The sequence below is a fragment of the Pinus tabuliformis genome, chromosome 5_1 (assembly GCF_031772625.1).
Source record: "Pinus tabuliformis cultivar Carrire ecotype Pingquan chromosome 5_1, CPIR1, whole genome shotgun sequence".
NCBI classification, from domain to species: Eukaryota; Viridiplantae; Streptophyta; class Pinopsida; order Pinales; family Pinaceae; genus Pinus; species Pinus tabuliformis.
The window spans coordinates 854,612,321-854,632,338 of record NC_142305.1 but is presented as its reverse complement, the minus strand read 5'-3'; positions in this window follow the sequence as shown (position 1 = coordinate 854,632,338).

Sequence of the window (20,018 nt, the reverse complement as noted above, 5' to 3'; positions counted from 1 at the left end):
AACTACTCAAGCGTTGAGGACAACGCTTTTTGAAGGAGAGGGGCATGTTAGGCCCCTATACTACTAGTGTAACCCCTTATTGTTATTAGTATAACCCACTTATTATATTGATGTACCCATGTAGTGCCCATATTGTTACTATTATGCCATATAGAAGCCCACCATTGTTACTGTTGTGCCCTACAATATTATTGTTATGTAGGCTTTGATTGTATTGGGACCACTTAGACTCCTATATATAGAAAGGAGGTATTTTCATTTGTATCATCCAAGAATTGTTCATTTATGCAATGTAAAGGAGGTTGCCCCCTCGAAGAGGCTGAATTCTAAGGCGTTGATCTCTCTTTTCTATCTTTTCTTGAGCTGGTTTCATAACACCTTCACTCAAAAGGAGCATTGACCATAACCACTAGTCAAGAATATGATGGAAACCAAGAAGGAAATCCAGAACCTATCATAGAAGCTGAAAATGAGAATGATGACATCAAGACTAAAGAATACCTAGAAGGTGAAGAGAATGAAAAATATTTTGAAAAAGATCTCCTCACTAAACTTATGGCTGCCATGGAAGGGATTATCAATTTGAAAAAGGAAAACGAGGAACTTAATAAGAAAGCACTAGCTGGTGACCAAGACCAAACAAGGAAGAAAGTTGACCTTGTCAAGCTTCAAGTACAAGAAAGGGATGAAGAGCTTGCCAAGCTTAAGTAGGAATTCCATCAAAACAAAAGGAAGCATCATGAAGAAGTCATATCCATGACAAATCAATTGGACAAGGAAAAGAAATGGGAAAATATCTTTTCAATTCAGTTTGAACAAAGGCGCAAGAGCTTGAACAAACTTGAAGAAGAGATTGGTTAGTACAAGGTAGATGCCTCCTCTCTCAAATCTCAACTACAAGAAGCAAGAAAGTTAGCACAAGGAGTTGAGAAGACAATGGAAGCATTGGTAATCACAGAAGGACAGGTTGATGAAGTAGAAAAGGAGAGAAACACCATGATATACCAACTAAAAGCAAAGGATGAAGAGATATTCAAACTAAAATCCAACCTCAACCTTCTCAAGGCCAAAACATGTAAAGCTACAAGGATCATGGAAGAAATGGAGAGCAGTCTAGCTAAGGAAAATGAACAAATATTCAGAATGAAATCAGAAATCATCTTGCTTAAAATAGAATCAAATGAAGCAATACGTACCAAGGAAGAGTTTGAGAAGAAACTTGCTAAGAAGAATAATTATTGTGAAATATTGGAAGAAGAGATTTTCTCCCTCAGAAAAATGGTTGAAGGGATGGACAAATTCTTGAAAATATCTCAAGCCTTGGACGACATGCTTAGCCATGAAAGATCCCCATTTGATAAATCAGGCCTCGGGTATGAAGGAGAATCCTCAAGCAAGAATGATAATGCTTCAAACAAAAAGGATGTGAGGAAGCCAGAAAGAAATGTTGATGCTCCCAGTTCCAGCAAAGGCAAGGATAAGAGTCAAGGCAACAATGAAGGAAATCCTATTCCAAGAAGAAATGCAGATGATGTCAAGGATGCAAGAAGCAATGGTTATAATCAAAGGATCTCAAGGTAGAAATACTTCAGAAGTACATCAAGGAAACCTTCTTCTCCCAGGTACCAAAGTATATTTATTGGTTATTGGTATTCTTGTACAATATTTGGACACATGGAAAAAGATTGTACGACATACCACAAAGATAAACACTATGCTCCCCAACAATCTCAGAGAAGCAATTTTGTAGGAAGAAATCATGAATTCTTATTCATGAACAACATAGATTGCTTCAAGTGTCACAACATTGGTCTCATGGCACGTGATTGTAACTCAACTTGGGTTCCTACAAGAGCTAGAACCATACCAGAAAAGAAAGTTACACAAGTATGGAGAAGAAAGAAAATACAATCTGAAAATCTATCGAACTCTCCAACCAACAACACTTGTTTTTGACTTGATGAAGATATCCTTGATATTATGAGTGTTTGATGATAGGTGTCTACCAGAAGCATACAATTAGGGGGAGCTTATGTTGATTAGGCTTTATTGCAGAAGTTATTCATGAATGGATCTTTATGAAATCCTTCATGAGCTATATTAACAATCATTCTTTGATAAAGATCATTTCTCAGGAGCACTCTATTGAAGAACATGATCTCTTAACTATTCTTTGGACTGTGGTTGAAGATGTTTTCCACTTGATCACTAAGTAGAAATTGGAGCAGCAGAGAAGGTCATCTAATACTAGAGAAATAACACAAATAACTATGTTGTTGTTATTACAGAAGTTTATGTCTCGACTCAGGGATTTAATACGAGAACAGGTAAATTATGGACACAAATAGAGGCAACCTTCAAACAAATAGATACATCTAGGAATGAAGATTCAAACAAGAGCAGTTGGCAACATCTAACAAAACTGAAGCATTACAAAAAGATGCCAATCAGTAAAAATAATTTAAAAGACAGTCACATATTGGATATCAAAATATGCTAGTGGAGATAACTTGCAGAGACTTTTACAAGAACACAAGGAAAGGATGGCTCATCAAAAGGACTATAGAAAGGAGAATGTTGTGCAGTAAAATATAGCTTAGTAACTTAAGGAGAAGCATAAAGATACAAAGGAACTTGGACATGAAGAAAGATAGCAATTTCAGTGGCATCTTCTCCTGATTCAGACTATAAAGACTCCTTAATTCTAACTGTGAAGAAAACAAAATTTGGATTGCAGAAGCATATAAACTTGGACTTGAACATTTGGTGTATGGCTATTTGGAGTCTATTTGGAAGCGTTGAAATGGAGCATCTTTAAGCATTGTTGAAGCCATGATAAAGTAGTTTTTGAGACATAAATAAGTGATAATGTGCTAGTTGATGATGAGGCAACAAGTCTTCTATCTTGAGTAAAAAGAAGATCACCACGATAGGGGGCGTAACATACCGATGAAGATCTACTATTCATAAAGAACAGAAGTAGTTTGATGGGGGGAGTCCTTGTGCACTCCTTTGCCATTAATGTCAAAGGGGGAGAGAAGAAGAATATTGCCACCAATGACAAAGGGGGAGATTGTTAATTTAGGTTGTCATTAATGTCAATATAGCAGTGTTTGTGATGGCAAATTATTTGATACATGATTGCCCATTGATTCCTATTGATCATAATGCTCATAGTGATGAAAGTTTGATATCTGATGATATGATGAGATGGAGGACCCAAGTGGATTGATATATATATATATATATATATATATATATATATATATATATATATATATATATATATATATAGACAAAATAGAAGCAGTAGATTCATGAAGCAACATGAGCAAGAAGCCAAAGAGTAAGATGAAGTGTTATCGTTTGAACAAAGAGAAAATAGCAATAATAGAGGAGTAAAGAAGAAAACATCAGAGGAGCCATATCGGAGGAGCCAAAGAGTAAGATGAAGTGTTATGAAAATAACAAAGATAAAACAATGATAACAGAGGAGTAAAAAAGAAAACATCAAAGGAGCCATATCGGAAGTATCACATGTAATATATGCCCAAGAAGAACCGATAGGAAGAAAACAACGGAGGAGAATAAACAAAGTTATAGGAGGACGATAAGCCATAGGGGCAACAACTATCGGAAGAGCAGGGGTAGGAGTGTATGGATGTTCAAATGCTTACTTCACAGTCAACGCTTACGTCAATCTCATCTTCAAATCCTAGTCGTCGATCTCTATTTTTAACCTGTGTGCTAGTTGAAGACCCACAGGCCATAGATTTGATGACCTCGTATATCCAATGGATATTAGGTCATAAAGTGATCAGACGTTAAATCTAAAAACAGACCCAAACTTTTATAGATCAAGCATTTATAATCCTTATTGGCTCTGTAAAGGTGGTTAAGCGTCATGCAAGTTCCCCAGTCGATATCGTTGTGAACCATTGGATCTAGCACACCTTGATCAAATGGTGGAGGATCGACAATTGGGTTTGTTGATTGGGTGGATCAAAAACCATTGGATTAATGATGAGATCAATGGTGGAAAATTAATCTGATAATACTTGGGACTGAGTGGACCGGAGAAGTTTATCGACACGGGTTTAATTTTATTTGGGGTTTGGTCTTGTGCATTTAGGTGGGACCTACGTTTGTTTGCACGGGATTAAAGGAATACCTATGATTTTTCATGAATTTACGATTGCGATTAAAGGTAATGACATGGCATGTGGGACCTCCATGTGGGTATAGCAGCTCTTATATGGATTTTCGTGAATAATCAAGTCTATTGATAAAAGACTCTCCGATATATATTTTTAATATACAAGTCGGCCTCCCTCCAATAGACATGTCCTTTGGTCATTTGTGAAACTCGTATAAAAATGAGTTAAAGCGCTTCAGTTCCGAGTATCTATCTCGGGCACTAAAATAGAGCATAGGGAAGTTCACAACTCATGAACTTGAAGAGACAAAGGAAGCCGAAGGAACAATAGAAAGAACGCCAAAGGTCGAGCAAAAGAAAGTGGAAGTCGAAGGTCGAGAAAATGAAGAAGGAAGTCGAAGGTCGAACATTCTATTAACTGGGTTATTTATTGAAAAGCTCGGACCCATGTTTGAGTGTGATTTAGATAACAGTTCAAAAAGACACTCTACAGATCTAAGAAGATTATCTGAGTATGAACAGGGTTGTCTTTAATTAAACACACAATATGAAACCGTGACAGTAACTCCTCTAAAGAAGTCACTCCTGAATTAGTTACTCCTAAAGCAGTCACTCCTGAAGCATTTCCCATGATAGTGAAAACGGAGGCTTGAAATAGAGAGTTATTTTTGTGCAAAGCTCAGCGCAGTTCATTGCAGACACATTGAAGCTGTGTGGAGACTATTGAAGGACATGATGTATTAGTAATCATGATATGACTTGGATATTTTGATTGGGTATAATGAAGAGCAATGGTGACACCTTCTATGAGATAAGGTTGTCATTAATGTAGCAGTGAAGCTGTAGATTGACAGAAGTCAATGAAGAAGATTTTGGGAGCAAAGAATTACTATCAAACATATCTTGACAAAATATAGCAGTGGGTTGCTTCCCTGAAGGTTGGAGCCTCAAACAAATAAGGTAGGTGCCTTGACAAGATAGGGTCGAAGCCCTTGGGGTTGGTGCCTCAGAATTGGAAGGATTGGTGTCCTTGGAGTTGGTGCTCCTAAACACAAGGTTGGTGCCTTGAGAAGATAGGGTTGGTATGCTAGAGGTTGGAGCCTCACAAAAGACCAAGTTGGCGCTTGGCAACAGGTTGGAGCTTGTGATATTGAATATTGGTGTCTTCAGCAAGGGTTAGAGCCCTATATATATTGTACCTTATTTATTGTAAAGATTATATTAATAAAAGAATTTATTCCTATTGTTCATTTTGTGTTCTAAATATAAATGATTTAACTGGTAAAAATAACAATTGAAAAGAAATAATGATTCACCCCCCCCCTTAGTATTTCAACCAGCTACTTCCCTCCTTAGTCATTTGAGAGAGAAAGCGGCCTCACCCATAATTCCTAGCGTCACACAGAAGTTCTACACACGCTGAATTTTTGACAAGGTAGAGACAACAAAGATTAAGAATTACATGGGAATGAACAAGCATAAGAGATTCAACTACAACCACACAACCACACCGCACCATATTATGAGAACGTGAAGCAACCTAACAAACAAGAGAGGGATCAATCAAGGTCAATCAAAAGGTATAAATGTGGCGAGAGACAGTATTGCTTACTATTTTTGACAAAATTTCTATTCATCTGCACTCTTCATTCACTGTTTTTCCACTATTGCTCATCAATTTGGCTCACTGACCTGCATAATGTTTTTACACTATTGCTCATGAATTTGGCTAACAAGCAGAGTTCATGGGACGTTGATTAGATTCTTGTATGGAGGAAGTTCAATTGATCGATTGTAACCTGCCATAATTCATAGAAAATATCAACATAGTTGATCTACAGAAGTCAGCCTGCAATGCTGACTGATAGAGAATGATATCGAATGAAATCCCCTGAGCAGTATAAAGAGGGTTGTAGTTGATTCAAACCGAACTTGATTTTTCAATTTCTGTTTCAGCTTCTTCAAGACTAGTTTTCACATATATTTCTAATTTAGATATAGAGAGTACAACTGTAGTCTTTGAGAGACCTTCACAACATCAGAGGTGCTACACACGGATTAGGTTAATCAACGGATGCTTGTGGTCTACCCATCTTTGCTAATGTTTCTCCCACACCTCAAATGGAATCTGCTACCAAAAACATGTGCCATACATGTAGAAGGGTCACGCATATTCCACCTTGCATGGAAAAATGGGCCCATGTGGAATTTTAGACAGAGTCAAATAAAATACGAGGGAGTGTCATTCCTTGTTAATGTGTGTGAGACGTGTAGCTTCTGTAGACTCTAACCATACTTCTCATGACATAGTTATATTCGAAAAGAACCGCTTGCTTTCATATTATTTCTCTCTTTCTTACTTTGGAGATGAAATCCACCTCCTTAGCCTATCTCTCAGCACCCTCCTCCTATGCTTCTACATGGCAGGTATATTATTAAGTGCATAGTTCTTGCATTTTGAATCTATGGGAGATGGTAGCTTGTGTTGAAAGGGAATATCTCGCATAAGGGACTATTGAGCATAGTCATTCATTTGGTAGCTCTTTGAATGTATATACATTCATCATTGAGATGCACTACTTTAATGGATCATAAAGATGCAACTCCTTCAACCGAAGCAACACAGTCATTTCTATAGTCATCCATTCATTAAATGGAGAAATGTAATAACCTACCCCAGACAGCTTAGATGTGATATTAACACCCCACTGAGAATAGTTTCCGCTATCCTTTCAAGCCCTAGTTTGTAGTTTTTTACAAGGTGAAAATTTGAAAGTGCCAACGTCCTTATATCCACATCATTTATTTTTCCCATGCATGAAGGGATCTTCTTAAGGTGGCTATAGGCCCTAGCTCAAATCATAACAGAAGCGCTGCTAGCTCCATTCCTTTATAATTATTCTAGTGGGGTGTCATTATGATTTGGTATACAAGAGAGATGGTGGTATGAATCTTAAGACCTACAAGGTGCACACAATTTTCATGGTTTTGGGAAAACAAAATTGGTCCAAGCTAAAACTAACAGTTCTCTCTCATCGACCAACTAAGAAAACATTTCAATTATATTCAAATACTATGGATATCTACCCTGAATAGACAATGCAATTATAATATCTACTAGATAATGCAACGTTAAATGTTGTTGTTCAGGGCTTACACATGATGTTAGGGAGACAAAGCTATGAGGAAAGTGGCGTTGCTCAGGACTTACACGTGATTTTATGCAGAGAAAGCTATGATGTGATGTTATGGAGATAGATCTATGAGGCACAAAGACAAAGCTATGATGCACGATCAAGTACATAATAACATTCTGTGCTATCACCTATATTTCTCCTTCTCCAAAATCTATGAGAAATTCCATAAACTTTTGACATAAATTTGAGGCAAGTTCGACCAGGGCATGATATTTTAAAGAAAGCATATGACGATGTTAAATAATTGAAACACCAAGTTGGAATTCTAAGCAACTCAACATCATAGATTATCAACATGTCATTAAGGTAGAATCAAAAGGTCTCAGGAGAAAACTAAGGTGATCAAAGGATGCAAATTTAGAATAAATGTAGAAAAAAAAATTAATGGGGTAGATTTTTCAAATTGAACAAGTCATGTGATCAATACAATGTGAAATTTTCCAATGGAATAAAAAATCAAACAACTTGTCCTAATAATGGTTTCCCAAGAACGATTCACTGTGTCAAGGAAAAAGGCTGAAGATAATGGAAACTTGAAAAATCACAACCTATGGAGTTTTTTTAGCAATAGGAAAAGTGGAACAAATATTCATATTAGTTTCTTTGTTAATTTTACTTGTGGAAGAAGTAATAAGATGGAGGATAATTCTGTGAAATCTTGGTAGGCTCAGCTCGTACAGGAGGAGCAGGCGTCATCTTTCACCCATATGTGCACAATGGAAGAGGAACCGTCTTCCACATCATGGTGGAGTTATAAGAGAAAATGGGTGGCTTGAATCTTCACAAGAACATTCAGGCATGGCAGGTGTGGAACAAAAATCATGAAGCAACGCAACATCAACAACAACATTATAGCCAATTTCCTTTGCATCCGTAGCCACCACAAAAGTAGGGAACAAGAGCAAGAGGAAAGGAAGGAGGAAGAGCCATGTGATCATAGGTAGGAAGGTGGTGGGCTGAAAGATTTGGTAAGAATTACATTGTTTTCAGGCACAAGACATCACATTATTGTTTATTTTGTTTCTATTGTAATTACTACACCTTACAGAAAACATTCAATGGTAGTTTGACATTAATTTTTATGAATAATTAGGTGGTTTTAATTTTACAAGCAACAGGAATCTAGAATTTGACATGACCAACAGAGACTAGTGGTGCCTCCAGACCTTTTTAAAGTAATTAATTCCTATCCTACATGCAGGAGAAGAAGTTAGAGGTGAGAAGTGGCACCTATAGTGCATTATCAACCTATTGATATTAAGTTATTTGATTCCTATGATATGTGTAGGAGAATATTTGAGAAAGAATTCTTGGAATTATTTTAAAGGGTATGATATTGGAGTGATCAAAGCCTTAACAAGGTGATTTGACTGGGGTCCAGGCTCAAATGTGAGATCTTCATCTCAAATTGAGAGAGTCATTTATTGCAAAAGCTAAGAATTATTTAGAGGTGTTGAGAATTGGTTTAAGAACCAAAAGATCAAAGAGGAATAGGACTATAGTGATCAATTGATCGTTGACCAACTATTAATCGATGATTTGACTTAATTTTTTCTTCAATTTTTCATCTTTAACCAAAGTTTCAATTATCAATATCGGTTCACCTAAATTTTAACCAAACTTTCACATTTGACCTATTATTGCAAAAGCCACTTAACCCGATGTTATTTTAGGCATTTTAGGAATAGCCAAGATATTAAGGATGAGAAAAGTTGTTTTAAAAAAAGTTTTTTTAAGCCAAAAACTGGAATAATTTTAGGTATCCAGTTTAGGTGTTAGATAGTTCTTCACAGATCATTGAATATGTCTACTACTCTTTACCCACCTGCCAGTATAAAAACCTCCAAATATCACTGCCTTCACCCCTTCAAAGCGTACCACATAGCCTAAGGTGCCTATATACTTAGTCATGATTTTCAGCCTCCTGGCGAAGGGTGTGAAGAGCTGGTGAAAGGTGTGTGAAGATATTTCTCCATGAGGCCTATAAAAAAACAGAAAAAATAGAGTTAATAGTAATGCTACTCAGTTTGGATAATAGTTGACGCTTTCAACCTCTTCGCGAAGGGTGTGAAGAGCTGGCGAAAGGCGTGTGAAGATATTTCACCATGAGGCCTACAAAAAAAAAAAAATAGAGTTAATAGTAATGCTACTCAGTTTGGATAACAGTCATCATTTTCAGCCTCATGGTGAAGGGTGTGAAGAGCTGGTGAAATATGTGTTAAGATCTTTCACCATGAGGTCTGCAAAGAGACAGAAAAAATAGAGTTAATAGTAATTTTGCTCACTCTCGATAACAAAGACGCAGAGATGGTTTTTTTCTATAGTTCAAGTCCTTGTTACTCGTCTTGGTGTTATTACTCTGATGCATTCTAGAAGTAATAACAATGAATCACAACATTCAACAACAAAAATTGCATAGTCAGAGTGAATGAGCTTACCATAGAAACCCACATTTGAAACACAGCTTCCCTGACTATCTTGCATTAAACAAACTTCAAGAAACCTTTCTCGCTTCAATATCGTACATCGTTGATTCTCAGCCCTCTAAGAGAGGAATCAACCTAAACCATCTCCCCTTCTCACTCCTCTGAGAGAGAAAGCGGCCTCACACAGAAGTTCTAGCCTCACGCAGAAGTTCTACACACGATAATGTTCTGATGAGTTATAGACAACGAAGATTAAGAATGACATGGGAATGAACACGCATAAGAGATTCAACTAAAACCAGACAACCACAACGCACCATATTATGAGAAACTGAAGCAACCAAACAACCAAGAGAGGGATCAATCAGGATCAATAAAAAGGTATAAAAGTGGCAAGAGACAATCTCGCTTACTGTTTGTTGACAAAATTTCTAATCATCTACACTCTTCATTCACTGTTTTTCCATTATTTCTCATGAATTTGGCTGAATGACTTGCAAAATGTTTCTCCACTATTGCTCACGAATTTAGCTGACAAGCAGAATTCATGGGATGTTGAGGAGATTCTTTTAGGGAGGAAGTTTAATTGATGGGCTGCAACCCGCCATAATTCATAAAACATCTCACCACAGTTCATCTGCAGAAGTTGGCCTAAAATGCGATGTCTCAATCACTTTAAGGAACTCTATTCCTTGTGAGGATAAAAACTCCATGGTGACTGATAGAGAATTAAATATAGCATGAAATACCCCAAGCAGTAGCAAGAGGGTTGTAGTTTATTCAACCCGAACTTGATTTTTCAATTTTCATTTTAGCTTCTTGAGAACCAGTTTTCGCATATATTTATTATTTAGATATATAGGGTACAACTGCGGTCTTTGAGAGAGCTTCATGACTTTAGAGGCATTACACACGCATTAGGTTAATCAACACATGTGTGTGGTCTATCAATATTTTCTAATGTTTCTCCCGCACCTCAAACGGAATCTGCTACCTAAAACATGTGCCATACATGTAGAAGGGTCACACATATGGCACCTTGCATGGAAAAATTGGGCCGCATGGAATTTTAGGCAGACTCAAATAAAAAAATACGGAGTGTCACTCCTTGTTGATGTGCTAGAGATTTGTTGACGTGCCTGAGACGTGTAGGTTTTGTAGACTCTAACGACACTTCTCATGACATAGTTATATTGGCAAAGAATCTCTTGCTTTGATATTATTTCTATCTTTCTTACTTTTGAGATGAAATCCTCCTCCTTAGCTTATCTCTGAGAACCCTCATCCTATGATTCTACATGCCAGGTAGACTATTAAGTGCATAGTTCCTGCATTCTAAATTTATGGGAGATGGTATCTTGTGTTAAAAGAGAATCCACACACAAGGGACTATCGAACACAATCATTCATTTGGTAGCCCTTTGAACTTATATAGATTCATCATTGACATGCAGATACTTTAATGGATCATAGAGATGCAACTACTTTAATGGATGAAGCTCCTTCAACTGACACAGCACAATCATTTCTACAGTAATTCATTCACTAAATGGATAAATGCAATAACCTACCACAAAAGGCTGAGATGAGATATTAACGCCCGAATCAGAACAATTGTCACGATCCTTTCAAGCTCTAGTCTGCAGGTTTTTACAAGGTGAAAATTTTAAAGTGCCAATGTCCTTAGATCCACATCATTTATTTTTCCCATGCACGAAGGGATCTTCTTAAGGTGTCTATACCCTCCCGGTCTCCCTTTAATGCATAGTCCCTAGCTTGGATGATAACCAAAGCACTGCTAGATCCATTTCTATATAATTACTCTAATGGGGTGTCATTATGATTTGGTATGTAGGAGAGATGGTGGTATGAATCTCAAGACCTAAGGTATCACATTGGAGTGATCAAGGCCTTAAGAAGGTGATTTGATTGGGGTCCAGGCACAAATGGGAGATCTTCATCCCAAATTGAGAGAGCCATTTATTGCAAAAGCTATAGGATTATTTAGAGGAGGTGAGAATTGGTTTAAGAACCAAAAGGTCAAAGGGGAATAGGACTGTAGTTATCAATTGATCGTTGACCAACCATTAATCGATGATTTGACTTAAGTTTTTCTTCAATTTTTCGTCTTTAACCAAAGTTTCAATTAGCAATTTTGGTTCACCTAAATTTTAACCAAACTTTAGCATTCGACCTCTTATTGCAAAAGCCAACTAACCCGATGTTATTTTAGAAATTTTAGGGATAGCCAAGATATTAATAATGAGAAAAGTTGTTTTAAACAAAGTTTTTTTAAGCCAAAAACTAGAAAAAGTTTAGGTATAAAGTTTAGGTGTCAGATTGTCCTTCATAGCTCATTTACAACATCTACCATTCTTTACCCACCTACGAACATAACAACCTTCAAATATCACCACCTTCACCCCTTCAAAGCACACCACATAGCCTGACGTACCCAAGTACTCATTGGCCATTTTCATCCTCTTCGCAAAAGGTGTGAAGTGCTAGCAAAAGGTGTGTGAAGATATTTCACCATGACGCTTGCAAAAAAATAGAAAAAACAGAGTTAATTGCTACTCAGTCTGGATAATAGTTTCCATTTTTGGCCTCTTGGAAAAGGGTGTGAAGAGCTGGCGAAAGGTGTGTGAGGATATTTCACCATGAGGTGTGTGGAAAAAACAAAGAAAATAGAGTTAATAGTAATGCTACTTAGTCTGGATAATAGTCATCATTTTTAGCCTCTTTACGAAGGGTGTGAAGAGCTGGCAAAAGCTGTGTGAAGATATTTCACCATGAGGCTTGCAAATATATAGAAAAAATAGAGTTAATAGTAATTCTGCTAAGTCTGGATAACAAATATGTAGAGATGGGTTATTTCTATAGTTCAAGTCCTTGTTACTCGTCTTGGTGTTATTACTCTAACGCATTCCAGAAGTAATAACAATGTTCCTCATCACAACATTCAACAACAAAAATAACATATTCAGAGCGAACGAGCTCACCATAGCAACCCACATTTGAAACACAACTTCCATGACTCTCTTGCATTATACAAACTGCGAGAAATCTTTCTCACTTCAAGATCCCACATCTCCGATTCTCAGCCCTCTAAGAGAGGACACAGCCTAAAGAAAATCCCCTTATTAGTCATATGAGAGAGAAAGCGGCCTCATGCAAAAGTTCTTGCCTCACTTAGAAGTTATACACAAACTGAAGTTCTGACGAGGTAGAGGCAACGAAGATTAAGAATAGCATGGGAATGAACAAGCATAAGAGATTCAAGTACAACAACACAGCCACATCGTACCATATTTTGAGAACTTGAAGTAACCAAAAAAGCGAGAGAGGGATCAACCAGGATCAATCAAAAGGTATAAAAGTGGCGGGACACAGTCTTGCTTACTGTTTGTTGACAAAATTTCTATTCATCTGCACTCTTCATTCATTCTTTTTCCATTATTGCTAATGAATTTGGTTGACTGAACTGCAGAACATTTTTCCACTATTGCTCATGAATTTGGCTGACAAGCAGAATTCATGGGATGTTGAGGAGACTCTTGTAGGGAGGAAGTTCAGTTGATCAGTTGCAACACACCATAATTCATAGAAAATATCACCACTATTCATCTGGAGAAGTCAACCTGTAATGCGATGTCTTAATCACTTTAAGGAACTCTATTCCTTGCCAAGATGAACACTCCATTGTGACTGATAGAGAATGAAATATAGCATGAAATCCCCCAACCAGTAGCAAGAGGGTTGTAGTTGATTCAAACCAAACTTGATTTTTCAATTTCGCTTTCAGTTTCTTCAGAACCAGTTTTCGCATATATTTTTGATTTAGATATATAGGGTACAACTGCGGTCTTTGAGAGACCTTCACAACTTCATAGGCGCTACACACGGATTAGGTTAAAAAAACATGTTTTTGGTCTATCCATCATTGATAATGTTGCTACCGCACCTCAAACAGAATATGCTACCAGAAACATGTGCCATACATGCAAAATGATCACACATATGGCATCTTGCATAGAAAAATGGGGCCACGTGGGATTTTAGACAAATTCAAATAAAAGACGAGGGAGTGTCAATCCTTATTGATGTGCCAAAGATTTTTTGATGTGCCTGAGACGTGCAGGTTCTGTAGACTCTAACCACACTTCTCATGACATAGTTATATTGTCAAAGAAACACTTTCTTTCATATTATTTCTCTCTTTCTTACCTTGGAGATGAAAGGTCCCTCCTTAGCCTATCTCTCAGCACCCTCCTCCAATGCTTCTACATGGCAGTTAGATTATTAAGTGCATAGTTCCTACATTCTGAATTTATGGGAGATGGTAGCCCGTGTTAAAAGGGAATATCACACACAAGGGACTATCAAACACATTCATTCATTTGGTAGCTCTTTGAACTTATATTCATTCATCATTGAGATGCAATTACTTTAATGGATCATAGAGATGAAACTACTTTAATGGATGTAGCTCCTTCAATCGATGCAACACACTCATTTACAGATTCATTCATTCACTAAATCAATAAACTCAATAACCTACCCTAGATGAACCAAATGAAATATTAACACCCGAGTGGGAACAGTTGCCACTATCCTTTCACACTCTAGTTTGCGGTTTTTTACAAGGTGAAAATTTTAAAGTGCCAGCATCCTTAGATCCACATCATTTATTTCTCCCATGCACGAAGGGATCTTGTTAAGGTGGCTATACCCTCCTGGTCTCCCTTTTATGCATAGGCCCTAGCTTGGATGATAAAAGAAGCGCTCCTAGCTCCATTTCTATATAATTATTCTAATGGGGTGTCATTATAATTTGTAATGCAAGAGAGATGGTGGTATGAATCTCAAGACCTAAAACCTACACACAATTTTCATGGTTTTGGGGAAAAAAATTTCGTCCAAAATGAAACTAACAGTTCTCTCTCGTTGGCCAACTAAGAAAATGTTTCAAATCCCGTCTGCCAACTAAGCAAATGTTTCAATTAGATCCAAATACTATGGATATCTACCCTGAATAGATAATGCAATTATAATATCTATTATACAATCCAACATTAAGTGTTGTTGTTCAGGGCTTACACGTGACGTTAGGGAGACATAGCTATGAGGCAAGTGGCGTTGTTCAGGGCTTACACACAATGTTGTCTTGACAAAGCTACGAGGTGAGGTTATGGAGATAGAGCTATGAGGCATAAAGACAAAGATATGAGGCACAGTCAGGTACGTAATAATTTTCTAGGCGATCACCTACATTTCTCCTTCTCCAAAATCTATGAGAAATTCTGTAAACTTTCGACATAAATTTGAGGCAAGTCCCCCCAAGGCATGAGATTTTAAAGAAATCATATGAAAATCTCAAATAATTTAAACACTGATTTGGAATTCTAAGAAACTTAGCATCATAGATTATCAACATTTCATCAACGTAGAATCAAAAGGTCTCAAGAGAAAACAAAGGCGATTGGAGGATGAAAATTTAGAAAAAATTTAGAAAGAAACAAATAACGGGGAAGATTTGTCAAATTGAATAAGTCATGTGATCAATACAAAGTAAAATTTCCAATGGAATAAAAAATCAAACAACTCATCCTAATAATGGTTTCTCGAGAACGATTCATTGTTTCAAGGAAAAAGGCAGAAGATAATGGAAACCTGATAAATCACAATGTGTGAAGTTGTTTTAGCAATGGGAAAAGTGGAACACATATTCAGATTAGTTTGTTTGTTAATTGGACTTGTCGAAGAAGTAATAGGATGGAGGATAACTCTATGAAATCTCGGCAAGATCAGTTCGTATAGGAGGAGTAGGCATCAAATTTCGCCCATATGTGCACAATGGAAGAGTAATCATCTTCCACATCAAGGTGGAGTTAGAAGAGAAAATGGGCAGCCTGAATCTTCACAAGAACATTCAGGCATGGCAGGCACGGAACAAAAATCACAAAGAAACGCAACATCGACAACGACATTATAGTCGGTTTCTTTTGCATCTGCATCCACCACAAAAGTATGGAACAAGAGCAAGAGGAAGGGAAGGAGGAAGAGCCATGTGATCCTAGGTAGGAAGGTGGTGGGCCGAAAGATATGGTAAGAATTACATTGTTTTCAGGCACAAAACATCACATTATTGTTTATTTTGTTTCTATTGTACTTATTACACCTTACATAAAAACATTGAATGGTAGTTTGATAGTAATTTTTATGAATAATTAGGTGGTTTTAATTTTACAAGCAGCATGAAACTAGAATTTGACATGACTGATAGGGACTAGTGCTGCCTCCAGCCCTTCTTAAAGTAATTAATTCCTATCCTACGTGTAGGAGAAGATGCTAGAGGTGAGGAGTGGTACCTATAGTGCGTTATCAGCCGATTGATATTAAATTATTTGATTCCTATCCTAGGTGTAGGAGAATTTTTGAGAAAGCGTTCTTGGAAACTCTCTAAAGGGTATGATATTGGAATGATCAAAGCCTTAACAAGGTGATTTGATTGGGGTTTAGGCATAAATGGGAGATCTTCATCTCAAATTGAGAGTGTCATTTATTGAAAAATATATAGGATTATTTAGAGGTGCTGAGAACTGGTTTAAGAGCCAAAAGGTCAAAGGGGAACATGACTATAGTGATCGATTGATCATTGACCAACCATTAATTGATGATTTGAATTAATTATTTCTTCAAATTTTTGTCTTTAAATAAAGTTTCAATTAGCAATTTCAGTTCACCTAAATTTTAACCAAACTTTAGCATTCGACCTCTTATTGCAAAAGCCACTTAACTCGATGTTATTTTAGGCATTTTAGGGATAGCCAAGATATTAGGAATGAGAAAAGTTGTTTTAAACAAAGTTTTTTTAAACCAAAGTTTTTTTAAGCCAGAATAAGTTTAGGTATCAAGTTTACATGTCAGATAGTTCTTGACAGTTCATTGAAACCATCTACCACTCTTTACCCACTTGCCAATATAACAACCTTAAAATATCACAGCCTTCACCCCTTCAAAGTGCACCGCACAACCAAAGGTACCTATGTACTCATTTTCCATTTTCAGCCTCTTGGCGAAGGGTGTGAAGAGCTGGCGAAAGGTGTGTGAAGATAATTAACCATAAGACCTGCAAAAAAATAGAAAAAATATAGTTAATACTAATGCTACTTAGTTTGGATAACATTCATTGTTTTCAACCTCTTGGCGAAGGGTGTGAAGAGCTGGCGAAAGGTGTGTGAAGATATTACACCATGAGGCCTGCAAAAAAACAGAAAAAATATAGTTAATAGTAATGCTACTCAATATGGATAACATTCATCGTTTTCATCCTCTTGGTGAAGGGTGTCAAGACTTGATGAAAGGTGTGTGAAGATATTTCACCATGAGTCCCGCAAATAAATAGAAAAACCATAGTTAATAGTATTTTTTCTCAGTTTGGATAACAAAGATGCAAAGATGGATTTTTAATAGAGTTCAAGTCCTTGTTACTCTTCTTGTTGTTATTACTCCGATGCATTCCATAAGTAATAAAAATGGTTCTAATCACAACATTCAATAACAAAAATAGCATAGTCAGAGTGAACAAGCTTACCATAGCAACCCACATTTGAAACACAGGTTCCATGACTCTCTTGCATTATACAAACTGCAAGAAACCTTTCTCGCTTCAAGATCCCACATCTACCATTCTCAGCCCTCTGAGAAAGGAAGCGGCTTGAGGCAACTCCCCTTCTGAGTCCTTTGAGAGAGCAAGTAGACTCATGTAGAAGTTCTAGCCTCATGCAGAAGTTCTACACATGCTGAAGTTCTGACGAGGTGGAGATAACAAAGATTAAGAATGACATGGAAATGAACAAGCATAAGAGATTCAACTACAACCACACAACCACATTGCACCATATTATGAGAACCTGAAGCAACCGAACACGCAAGAGAGGGATCAGTCAAGATCAATTAAAAGGTATAAAAGTGGCGAGAGACAGTTTCTCTTACTGTTTATTGACAAAATTTCTATTCATTAGCAGTCTTCATTTATTGTTTTTCCAATATTGCTCATGAAATTGGCAGACTGACCTACAGAATGTTTTTCCACTATTGCTCACAAATTTGGCTGACAAGCTAAATTCATGAGACGTTGAGGAGATTCTTACAAGGAGGAAGTTCAATTGATCAACTGAAATCCGCCATAATTCATAGAACATCTCACCACACTTCATCTGCAGAAGTCGACCTACAATGCGATGTCTCAATCACTTTAAGGAACTCTATTCCTTGGCAGGGTGAACACTCCATGGTGACTAATAGAGAATGAAATATATCATGAAATCCCCTGAGCAGTAGCAAGATGGTTGTAGTTGATTCAAATCAGACTTGACTATTCAATTTCTGTTTCAGCTTCTTCAGAACCATTTTTCGCATATATTTTTGATTTGGATATAGCAGGTACAATTGTGGTCTTTGAGAGACCTTCACAACTTCAAAGGCACTACACACATATTAGGTTAATCAAGGCATGCTGGTGGTCTATCCATCTTTGTTAATGTTGCTCCCACACCTCAAACAGAATCTGCTACCAGAAACATGTGCCATACATGCAGAAGGGTCACACATATGGCACCTTGCATACAAAAATGCGGCCATGTGGAATTTTATACAGACTTAAATAAAAGGTGAGGGAGTTTCACTCCTTGTTGATGTGTGTGAGACGTGCAGGTTCTGTAGAATCTAACCACACTTATCATGAAATAGTTATATTGGAAAAGAACCGTTTTCTTTCATATTATTTCTCTCTTTCTTACTTTGGATATGAAAGCCCCCTCCTTAGCTTATCCCTTAGCAACCAACTCCTATGCATCTACATGGTAGGTAGATTATTATGTTCATAGTTTCTGCATTCTAAATTTATCGAAGATGGTAGCTTGTGTTAAAAGGGAATATCACACACAAGGGACTGTTGAACATAGCCATTCATTTGGTATCTCTTTGAACTTATATACATTCATCATTGAGATGTGGTTACTTTAATGGATCATAGAGATGAAACTACTTTAATGGATGCGGCTCCTTCAACCGATGCAACACAATCATTCATTCACTAAATGGATAAAGGCAATAACCTAACCGAAATGGATCAGATCAAATATTAATGCCCGACTGAGAACAATTACCGCTATCCTTTCAGGCTCTAGTTTGTATTTTTTTACAAGGTGAAAATTTTAAAGTGCCAACATCCTTAGATCCACATCATTTATTTTTCCCATGCACAAAGGGATCTTCTTAATGTGGCTATACCCTCCCGGTCTCCCTTTTATGCATAGGCCCTAGCTCGGATGATAACATAAGTGTTGCTAGCTCCATTTCTATATAATTATTCTAATGGGGTGTCATTATGATTAGGTATGTAGGAGAGATGGTGGTATGAATATCAAGTCCTACAAGGTACACACAATTTTCAAGGTTTTGGGGAAAGAAAGTGGTCCAAAAGGAAACGCACAGTTCTCTCTCGTCGGCCAACTAAGAAAGCATTTCAAATGTCATTTGCTAGCTAAGAAAATTCTTCAATTAGACACAATTACTATGGATATCTACCTTGAATATACAATGCAATTATAATATCTACTAGAAAACGCATCGTTAAATGTTGTTGTTCATGGCTTACATGTGATGTTAGGGAGACATAGCTATGACGCAAGTGGCATTGTTCAGGGCTTGCACGTGATGTTGTGGAGACAAAGCCACGAGGTGATGTTATGGAAATAGAGCTATGAGCCACAAAGACAAAGATATGAGGTAGGGTCAGGTACGTAATAAATTTCGGGGCGATCGCCTACATTTCTCCTTCTCCAAGATCTATGAGAAATTTCGTAAACTTTCAACATCAATTTGAGGCAAGTTCCACCAGGGCATGATATTTTAAAGAAAACATAGGATGATCTTTAAATAATTGAAACACTGATTTGGAATTCTAAGAAACTCAACATCGTAGATTAGCAACATGTCAGTAAGGTACAATAAAAAAGGTCTCTGGAGGAAACAAAGGTGATTAGAGGATGCAAATTTGGAATAAGTTTAGAAATAAACATATAATGGGGAAGATTTGTCAAATTGAATAAGTCATGTGATCAATACAAAGTAAAATTTGCCAATGGAATAAAAAAACAAACAACTCATCCTAATAATGGTTGCCTGAGAACGATTGATTGTGTCAAGGAAAAAGGTAGAAGATAATGGAAT